This window comes from Penaeus chinensis, chromosome 11 (genome assembly GCF_019202785.1).
Source record: "Penaeus chinensis breed Huanghai No. 1 chromosome 11, ASM1920278v2, whole genome shotgun sequence".
In the NCBI taxonomy this organism is placed as follows: Eukaryota; Metazoa; Arthropoda; class Malacostraca; order Decapoda; family Penaeidae; genus Penaeus; species Penaeus chinensis.
This window is the reverse complement of record NC_061829.1, coordinates 28,491,195-28,501,194: the sequence shown is the minus strand read 5'-3', so window position 1 is coordinate 28,501,194 and position 10,000 is coordinate 28,491,195. Positions and strand designations below refer to the sequence as shown.

Sequence of the window (10,000 nt, the reverse complement as noted above, 5' to 3'; positions counted from 1 at the left end):
GACTGAGAGATAGAGAGATAGAGAGTAGATATCTATATGAAGTGAGATAGTTAAATATATATAGATAGATATATATAGGACGAATATGATAGAGTAGAGATAGAGAGATATATATATATATATAGTAGTATATATTATATTATATATATAGTATGTAAGCTATATTATGATATATTTAGTATAGAGAGTGATAGTGTATATATTTTTGATTTATTTATTTTATATAGTTAAAACTCTATATAGAGTATTTATCTATAGTATTATATATATATATAATAATAGTATATATGATATATATCTATACGATATTAGTAGAATCTCTTAGATGATAGAGATATATTCTATATATATTATTTCTTGATATCACATATCTATATCTAAATATTTAATCTCTCCATATATATATATATCTATATTATATAATTATTAAGTTATTTATGTAATTTAGTTATATAGATATGTGATATAGATCTTTATATATATATATAATATATTATGTTTTGTTTTATAGCGAGTTATATGTACATTCTATATATATAAAAATATAGAGTATAAATTGGGGTGATTTATTTAGTTATTTACTGAGAGTTGAAAGATCGAGAGAGTATAGATAACGGTTTGTAGAGTATATGGAGATAGATTTATGCTAGATGGTACCTAGATATAGATAAATCTAGAGATATAGAAAGAGAGAGATATGAGATAGAGGGTAGATATAGAGATCTAGATAGATATAGAATGGAATATATGTAAAAAGAGAGCGTATAGAGAGAGAGAAGAGAGAGAGAGAGAGAGAGAGGAGGTATTGAGGGCGGTAGGTATGGATGTGTGGATTGATATTATATAGTGGATGAGGTAGAGGGATAGGTATCGAGGGATAGAGAGTATATAGAGAGAGATAGAGAGAGATTATGGAGAGAGATCTGGGATGTTTGTAGAGAGAGGTGGTATAGATGTGAGAATGTTGATATATGGTATTGTATATTGACAGACAGTGATGAGAAAAGATCGACATATAGATAGATAGAGAGATTAGAGATAAATAGAGAGGAGATAGATTGTAAGAGAGGGAATGAGATAGATGAAAAGAGCGAAACAGGGAGCGAGAGATAGAGCTATATATATATATATATTAGAGATGAGAGAGGGAGTTTAGTTAGTGAGGTATGTAGGGAGGGAGTTAGGTATAGTTATATGGTGTATAGTAGAGAGAATAGAGATAGAGAGAGAGAGTGATGTAGTGTTACATATAGAGAGATAAAAGAGGAGATTAAATAGAGAGAGAGAGATGGTGGAGAGAGATAGATTTGTAGGAAGGTATGGAGGGAGGGAGTGATGGCTTAGTGTGATGGATTTTATTGGTATGTGGATGGGATTGTTATGGTTAGGGAGATGTATAGGTGAAATGTAGTGGAGATGGTAGCTCATAGGTTTCGATTTAGATGTGTAGATATATATATATATTATATAGATAAAGAGAAGGTGCGGGGTAGGTGAAGGAGGGAGGGCTTGAAGGAGAGAGGGAGAGGAGCAGTAGAGTAGAGACAGAGAGAGGAGAGAGAGAAGAGAGAGGTATGGATGGAGTTAGGGACGGGAGTGAAGGCGATAGGGAAATAGCGATGAGATGGTAGGAGAGTAGATGAGAGATATAGATAAGAGAGCTTAGGAGATAGATAGAGAAGAGTAGAGTAGGAAAAGGGTGTGAGAGTGGGAGATATTATTGGTGATAGGTACATATAGCTAGATAAGAGAAAGAGAATTATATAGAGATAGAGAGGATATTTGCTCGACTATAGAAGAGAGATATAGAGGATATAGAGAGATAGAGATATATAGTGAGCTATAAATATAATATGGGTGGATTAGAGGTGCGAGTCTATAGATGAGAGGGTGTTAGGTAGTTATTGTATATGTAAAAATCAGAGATATAGAGATAGAGATAGAGAGAGAATAATAGAGAGAGTATGATAGGAGAGGATAGATGATAATATTATATATGCGAGAGGAGAGCTATATAGCTAAATATCGAGATATAGCGGATAGAGTATGATGGAGTGATATTGACAGAGATAGATGATAAATAGATATATATACAGATGTATAGATAGAGAGAGGAGAGATAGAGATTAATTTTTTCTATTGCGTATTGAGGTAGATAGGAGGGAGATGTGATGAGAGTAGAGGAGATATCTCTATATGGGGGGGGGAGGTGAGTAGAGATAGATAGGTGTAGATGTACATAGATCTTATATAAAAGAGATAGAGATAATGGTGTTGTGGTTATTTATGTAGTGAGTGAAGGATAGATGAAAGAGCTTAGATATATAGATAACGGTTTTTATTATAGTTTTAGAGAGGGTTGTAGAGAGGTAGGAGATAGTGAAATATATAGAGATAAAGATATAGAGAGAGAATAGAGAGATATGAGATATAGAGGAGGAGAGAGAGTTAGTAGATTGAGAGAGGAAGCTGTGATAGATATGATAGAGAGAGAGAATAGAGGTGATAGAGAAAAAGGATGCGAGATATAGTATATAGCGGAGAGATATAGTGAGGGATGGGAGTGAGGTAATGAGGGAGTGGGAGGGATAGGAATAGGAGGATGGTAGGGTATAGTTATAGTTAGAGTGAGATAGATGTATAGAGAGATTTATAGGGAGAGATAGATATATTTTATAGATTGGTAGATTATTTATCGAATTTTCTTTATATTTTACATACAGATATTTAAATATATACCTATATAGATAGATATCGTTTAAGATAGAGATTGAGAATATAGATATATATAGAGCCTATATAGTCATATTATATATATCTTATATATGATTATAAGTATTAAAAATATAGCTAGAGAGATATATATAGAGAGAGATATAGAGATGAGAAAATAGATAGAATATATATAGATTGATCGTTCGTTGAGGTAGTTCTTATATGTAGTGTATTTATTGGATATTGATAGTGGTCTTATAGTATAAGAATGTTGTGTTGTGTGGATCTGATCTGATAAATACGATTATAGAAGAGAGATGTTTATGGATTATATGTACATATATATATATAAAGATAGATATTAAAGATAGATATATATATATAGATATTTATGTAGTTATTTATGTATTTAGTGATTTAGTGGCTTTGATTTAGGGAGTTATTTCTGGTTATGTTTCGTTGTAGTTGTTTTATATGTATATTTATATGTAACTGAATATTCTATATTTATTATAGGCATATTATATGGCTATGACGAGATATAGTATATAGTAATATATAGAAATATAGTGGGTTTTGATTTAATGATTGGAGTTAGGGAGGTCTATGATTTAATATGAGAGAGCTATATACTAAGACACGGATAATAGATATAGATAGTATATATATATTTATGGGTCGGTAGTGAAAAGTAGAAGAGGTGAAAGAGCGAGAGTATAGAGAAGGAATGTAATATAGAGATATATAGATATAATATATATATCTCTATATAAAATTTTGTTATCTACTTAGAGATATTGAGGTTAGCGTACAGATATATATATAAAGAGAACCGAGTAATTATAGAGAGCATATATAGAGAGATAGAGCGAGAGATTAGAGATATAGATGAGAGAGACGAGGAGAGAGAGAGAAATAGAGAGAAAGATAGAGAAAAAAGAGTAAATGGGAGGGAGTGCTGGAGTGAGTATAGTATAGTGAGGATGCGAGATATAGAGAGAAAGATGAGTATATATAGATAGATGGTGAGGTATTGATTGTATTTAGGGAGATATTGTTAAAAAAGCTACGCGAGATAGTGAGAGATGTATGAGATATGAGTAGAGAGTAGTACTGAGAGAGATATATGAGATATTTTAGAGAGATTCTTAGATATAGAGAGAGAGAGTTGAGAGAGAGTGGTAGGTGGGGGTAGAGAGTGATTTATAGGTACATCTAAGAGATAAAGAGAGATGTGAGAGAAATAGATAGATATAGATGAGAGAGAGAGAGAGAGAGATAGAGAGAGGTAAGGAGTGGAGGGAGGGATGGAGGGAGAGAGAGGTAGATGGAGGAGTGGAGGGTGGATGGAGAGGGAGATGTGAGAGGGAGAGGTAGAGATGGAGAAGATGAGTAGGGTGTAGAAGAAGAATAGAAAAAAAAGAGAAAGAGAAGAAATGTAAAGAGGGAAGACAGAAGAGAAGAAAAGAAGAAGAAGAAAAGAGAAGAGAGAGAGAGGGAAAATAAAAGGAGGGGAAAGAAGAAGAAGAAAAGAGAGAAAGAGAGAGAGAAGAGAAGAGAAAAAGAAGAGAGGAGAGGCAGAGAAGAAAGAAGAAAGAGGGAGAAAGAAACAGAGAGAAAAAGAAAAAGATTATTAATAGTTAGAATAATATAAATAGAAGATCATATAATAGAAAAGTCGAAAAGCTAGAGAGATGGAATAAGCGGGACAGCTACAAAGTAAAAGAGAGAGAAGAAAAATAAGAGAGAAAAGTGATAAAACGAAATTAGATAAAGGATATAGTATAGAGAGAAGGAAGGAGATATAAGATGTAGGTGAAGATAATGAAGAGATATGTATTAGATAATATAAAAAATATAAATAATATATAATTATATATAGAAATATAGAGAGAAGAATAATTATATATATATAATAATTTATGAATATAATTTAATAAGATGTATAATAAAGAAATGAAGATGGAATATAAAAAATGAATAATAATTATGTAAAATAGAAGAGAATAGCAGGAGATAAGATGAGAAAATAAAGTAAGAGAGAAAAAAAGAAAGAAAGAGGATTAATTAAGTAGAAATAAGAGATATGATATTATCGACTAATAAATCTAATATAAGTACATAGAGAGAATTAGTAAGAGAGAATTGAAATAAATATAAGGAATAGAGGAAGCAGAATATTTAGAGAGAATGATGATATATTAAAACTATAAATATAGAAATGACAAGTAAATATAGCTATAAAAAATAAAATATAAGAGTATATCTAGAAAGAAATAATATTTAAATACTAATATAATATATAAATAAGATAGAGTTAATATATATATAGATGATATATGTATATGATATAGAATGAGAAGAGAGAGAGAGTAGAGATGAGAGATAGGATGTGTGGTGTTGAGAGGGGGAGAATAGGGAGAGCGAGGTGAGTGAGAGTGACATAGATGAGATAAGAGAGAGAGCTAGAGAGAGAGAGAGAGAGAGCTAGTGGATATAGGATGAATAGAGATAGATAGAAAGATAGAGAGAGAGAGTGTGGAGTTATGGATGGATTGATGGTGGGAGTGAGTAAGGTGATAGTGATGGATGTTATATGTTATATTGATAGGTATAGGGAGAGAGAGAGAGAGAGAGGAGCTATAGAGAGAGAGATGATGGGGTGGATGTAGTAGATGGAGGGATAGAGGGAAAAATCGAGGAGATATGAGCGAGATATAGAGAGAGATGGAGTAGAGAAGATGAGAGATAGATGAGATGAGAGGATAGAGAGGAGACTATGAGAGATGAGAAGAGAGAGGGGAGAGAGATGGATGGATAGTGACTGATAGGAGATAAATAGAGAGAGATAGCGAGCGAATGGATGGAGGGAGGGAAAATGATGGAGATGTAGAAGGGAGCGTGAGAGGAGAGATAGATATAGAGGGAGAGAGAGACGGATTGATGATAGAGAGAGAGAGCTAGTTAGAGATTTGAGAGAGTTTGAGGAAAAGAGTGGAGGGAGAGGACTGAGAGAGAGATAAATGGATAGATTAGATAGAGAGAGAGAATAGAGAGAGAGAGAGAGGATAGAGAGAGAGATAGATAGAGAGAGAGAAGAGAGAGAGATAGGAATATAGATAGAGCTATAGATAAGATATTATAGAGATAGATATATGATAGAGAGAGAGTAGTAGAGCATATATATAGAGAGGGAGCGGAGGGAGGTAGGGAATTTATTTATTTGAGTTTCGTTATATAAATATAGAGAGAGATGAGTGATATGAAGTGAGTGGGATTGGAGTACAGATAGACAGAAGCAATATGAGATATAGAGGAAAAAAAAAAAAGAGAGAGAGAGAGGAGAGAGACGAGAGATGATATAGAATAGATAGAGAGAGGTAGAGAGATAGAGAGCGAGAGAGAGAGAGTAGAAAGTGATTAGGAAGAAAGAGGAGATGAGAGAGAGAAAGAAAGGGAGAGAGAGGGAGAGAAAGAGAGAGAGAGGTAGACATGATTTAGAGGGGATGGTATTGGAGGTATTTAGTAGAGTATACAGAAAGAGAGATTTAGAGGAGAGGAGAGAATAGAGAGATTGATATGATATATATATGATAGGGATAGATAGAGGGAGAGATAGAGATAGTGAGAGAGATAGGATAGGGATATAGATAGATAGAGAGAAACAGCTTGAAGGGAGTGATTGGAGGTAGTTAAAGGGAAAGATATAGAGATAGAGAGATAGAGAAGACAGACATGAGACAAGACAGAACAGACAGAGAGAGAGATATAGAGAGAGTGAGATGAGAGAGAGAGAGAGGGGATAGGGAGGGGGAGAGAGAGAGAGATATAGAGAGAGAGAGAGATGAGAGATGAGAGCGAGAAGACTAGGAGGAGATTATAGGAGAGATAAGAGGAGGAGATAAGAGAGAGAGAGAGAGATAGGTCGAGGTAGTGTGATGGAGTGAGGAGAGGGGGGAGGTGAGGGATTTAGGGAGGGATTTATGGATGTATTTAGGGATATATAGAAATGAGAGATAAGAAAGATAAGAGGGAGAGACAGGGAGAGTGAGAAATAGAGATAAGATAGAGGAGAGAGAGAGAGAGAGAAATAGAGAGAAGAGGAGAGAAGAGTTATTGAGGGGAGTTATTGATGGATTTATATTTATGGGTGATTTAGGGGATAGAGATAGAGAGAGATATGGATAAGAGATAGGTAGAGAGAGAGATAGAGAGAGAGGGGGTTGTGTAGGTGGGAGGTTACAGAGAGATATAGATATAGATAATATATAGAGTATATAGATATAGAAGATAGGGTGGATGATTAGTTAGGGAGAGTTAGAGGTGATTATTTATATGAGTATTGAGATTTATATTTATATATATATCTAGAGATAAATTAATATGTATTATACTGATATTTTTTGATTTAATTATTAGTTTATTATGTCTATATTTAAGATTATAGAGAGATAGGAGGGTAGATAGATGAGATAGAAGATATATTATGTAGCTATATTTATTATATATATATATATATATACTATAGTAATTTATTATACTTATTTTTTATATATTATATTATATTTATTTAACTAATTAAATATCTATTTATTATTAATATATTATATCTATTATATTATATATAATATAATACTATATAAATATATATATATATATATACCATATAAGTTTTTTGTTTATATTCTATATCTTTACATATATATTATAAATATAATAGATATATATATATATCTATAGAGATATATATAAATATTTGATATATATATCTTATATATATATACTATATATATATAAAAAACTAAATTTTATTTGTTGATTATATTTATGTTTTTTATATATTAAATATATATCTATATATATTATATATCTATTATTTTTCTCTCTCTCTATATATATCTTCTCTTATTCTCTCTCTCTTTTTTTTAATTTCTTTACTTTTTTATGGATGTATTTGAAAAAAGCGATATAGATATCTGAGATAGAGAGATATAGAGAGATTATGAGCTGATATTATAGATAGAGATAGTAATAGAGAGAGAGGATATATAGAGAGATAGTATTAGAGATTACAGAGATATAGATAAAGTATATATATAGATCGAGCTATTTGGCTGATGTTGTAGAGTGATGCGTTATATGTAGAGGGAGAGAGTGATAGAGAGAGATAGAGAGAGGAGAGAGAGATAAGTGGGGAGGAGAGAGAGAGAGAGAGAGAGAGGTGAGAGAGAGGGGGGGGGAAAGAGGGAGGGAGTGGACAGAGAGAGGATAAAGATGTGAGAGAGAGATGATGGTGAGAGATGAGGGAGTGAGAGGAGAGAGAGAGAGAGAGAGAGAGAGGAATAAAGAGAGAGTAGAGAGGAGAGGAGAGGGGGAGAGTAGGAGAGAGAGAGAGAGTGGAGAGAGGGAGAGAGATAGAGAGAGAGTGAGGGTGGAGGGAGGGAGGGAGGAGGGGGAGGGAGAGAAAGAGGAAGAGAGAGGGAGAGGAAGGGAGGGGGGGGGTGGGGGAAAGGAAAGAGTGATAGAGGAAAATAAAAATTAAAAAGAGTGGGGGAGAGAGAGAGAGAGAGAGAGATGAGGGGAGTGAGTGGGGAGAAGGAGATGAGAGAGGTGAGAGAGAGTGAGAGAGAGAGGATAGGAGGATGAGAGAGAAGGAGTGGGACGAGGAGAGAGTGAAGGAGAGAGCGGAGAGAAGGACAAGAGAGTGAGAGTGGGAGAGAGAGGGGATGAGGAGGGAGGGAGGGTGGAGAGAGAGGACAGAAAGAGGAGGAGAGAGAGAGTGAGTGAGAGTGAGAGAGAGTGAGGAGAGAGAGAGGAATGAGATGAGAGAGAGAGAGGAGAGTAGGGGAGATGAGAGAGAGGTGTGACGAGAGTGTGGAGGGAGTAGGAGAGAGAGTGAGAGTCAGGATGGGAGGGAGGATGGTGGAGGGGAATGGAGAGAGTGAGAGAGAGAGAGAGACAGAAGAGGCTGACAGACTGAGAGAAGGACGGAGAGAGAGAGAGAGAGAGAGAGTGAGACGTGAGAGAGAGAGAGATATGGGGGGGAGGGGAGAGAGAGATGATGAGATGAGAGAGAGAGAGAGAGTGATGGAGAAAGATGAAGTGGTGGAGATGAGAGAGAGAGAGAGAGGGAGGAGGGAGTGTGAGAGGGGAGGGAGGGAGGGAGGGAGGGAGGGAGGGAGGAGTGGGAGTGAGAGGGAGGGAGGGAGTGAGAGAGAGAGGGGTGAGAAGAGAGAGGGAGAGCAGGGAGAGGAGAGAGAAGAGAGAGGGAGAGAGTGGGAGAGAGCAGAGGAGGTAGAGGAGGAGAGAGAGAGAGAGGAGGAGGTGGTTGGGAGGGAGGGTGGGAGGGTTGGGAGGAGGAGGGTGAGAGAGGAGAGGAGAGAGAGTAGAGTGAGAGACGAGGTTGAGAGGAGAGGAGAGAGAGAGAGTGGGGGAGAGAGAGGAGAGAGAGAGGGGGGAGTGAGAGAGAGAGGGGAGGAGATAGGAAGAGGAGAGAGGAGAGAGGGAGAGAGGGATGGGAGGGGGAGGGAGGAGAGAGGGAGGGAGAGGGAGAGGGAGGAGAGAGGAAGTAGGGGAGGGGGAGAGAGAGAGGGAGAGGAGAGGAGGAGAAGAGAGGAGGAGGGGAGGGAGGAGAGAGAGAGGAGGAGAGGGAGGGAGGAGGAGGAGGGAGAGAAGAGAGAGAGGGGAGAGAAGAGAGAGAGAGGAGAGAGAGAGGAGGAGGGAGGGAGAGGGAGGTGGGAAGAGCGAGGGAGAGAGGGAGGGAGGAGAGAGGGAAGAGGAGGAGAGAGAGAGATGAGGAGAGGAGAGAGAGAGAGTAGAGAGAGACGAGGAGAGAGAGAGAGGAGAGGAGAGAGAGAAGGAGGAGGGGAGGAGGAAGAGAGGGAGAGAGAGGGAGAGAGAGAGACAGAGAGAAGGAGAGAGAGAGGATGAGGAGGAGAGATGAGAGAGAGAGAGAGAGAGAGAAGTGAGAGAAGGGGAAAAGGGGGGGGAGGGAGGGAGGGAGGAAGGGGGGGGAGGGTGGGAGAGAGGGAGAGAGAGAGAGAGAGAGAAAAGAGAAGAGTGGAGGAGAGGAGAGAGAGAGAGATGAGAGAGAGGGGGGGGGATGGGAGGGAGGGTGGAGGGAGAGAGGAAAAAGGAGAGAGAGAGAGAGAGAGGGGAAGAGAGAGAGAGGAGAGAGGGGGGGGGGGAGAGAGGGGGAAGAGGGGGAGGAGAGAGGGAGAGGAGGAGGGAGAGGGAAGGAGAGAGGGTTAAAGAGAGGGGGAGAGAGAGAGTAGGAGAGGAAGAA

At 37.3% G+C, this 10,000-nt stretch overlaps 1 protein-coding gene across 1 annotated transcript in view; it reads right to left on the bottom strand.

Moving 5' to 3' along the window:
• LOC125030338 (ras-GEF domain-containing family member 1B-like) overlaps positions 1 to 10,000 on the bottom strand; it is a gene marked incomplete at its 3' end in the record, with an annotated part of 125,021 nt that overhangs the window by 21,435 nt on the left and 93,586 nt on the right.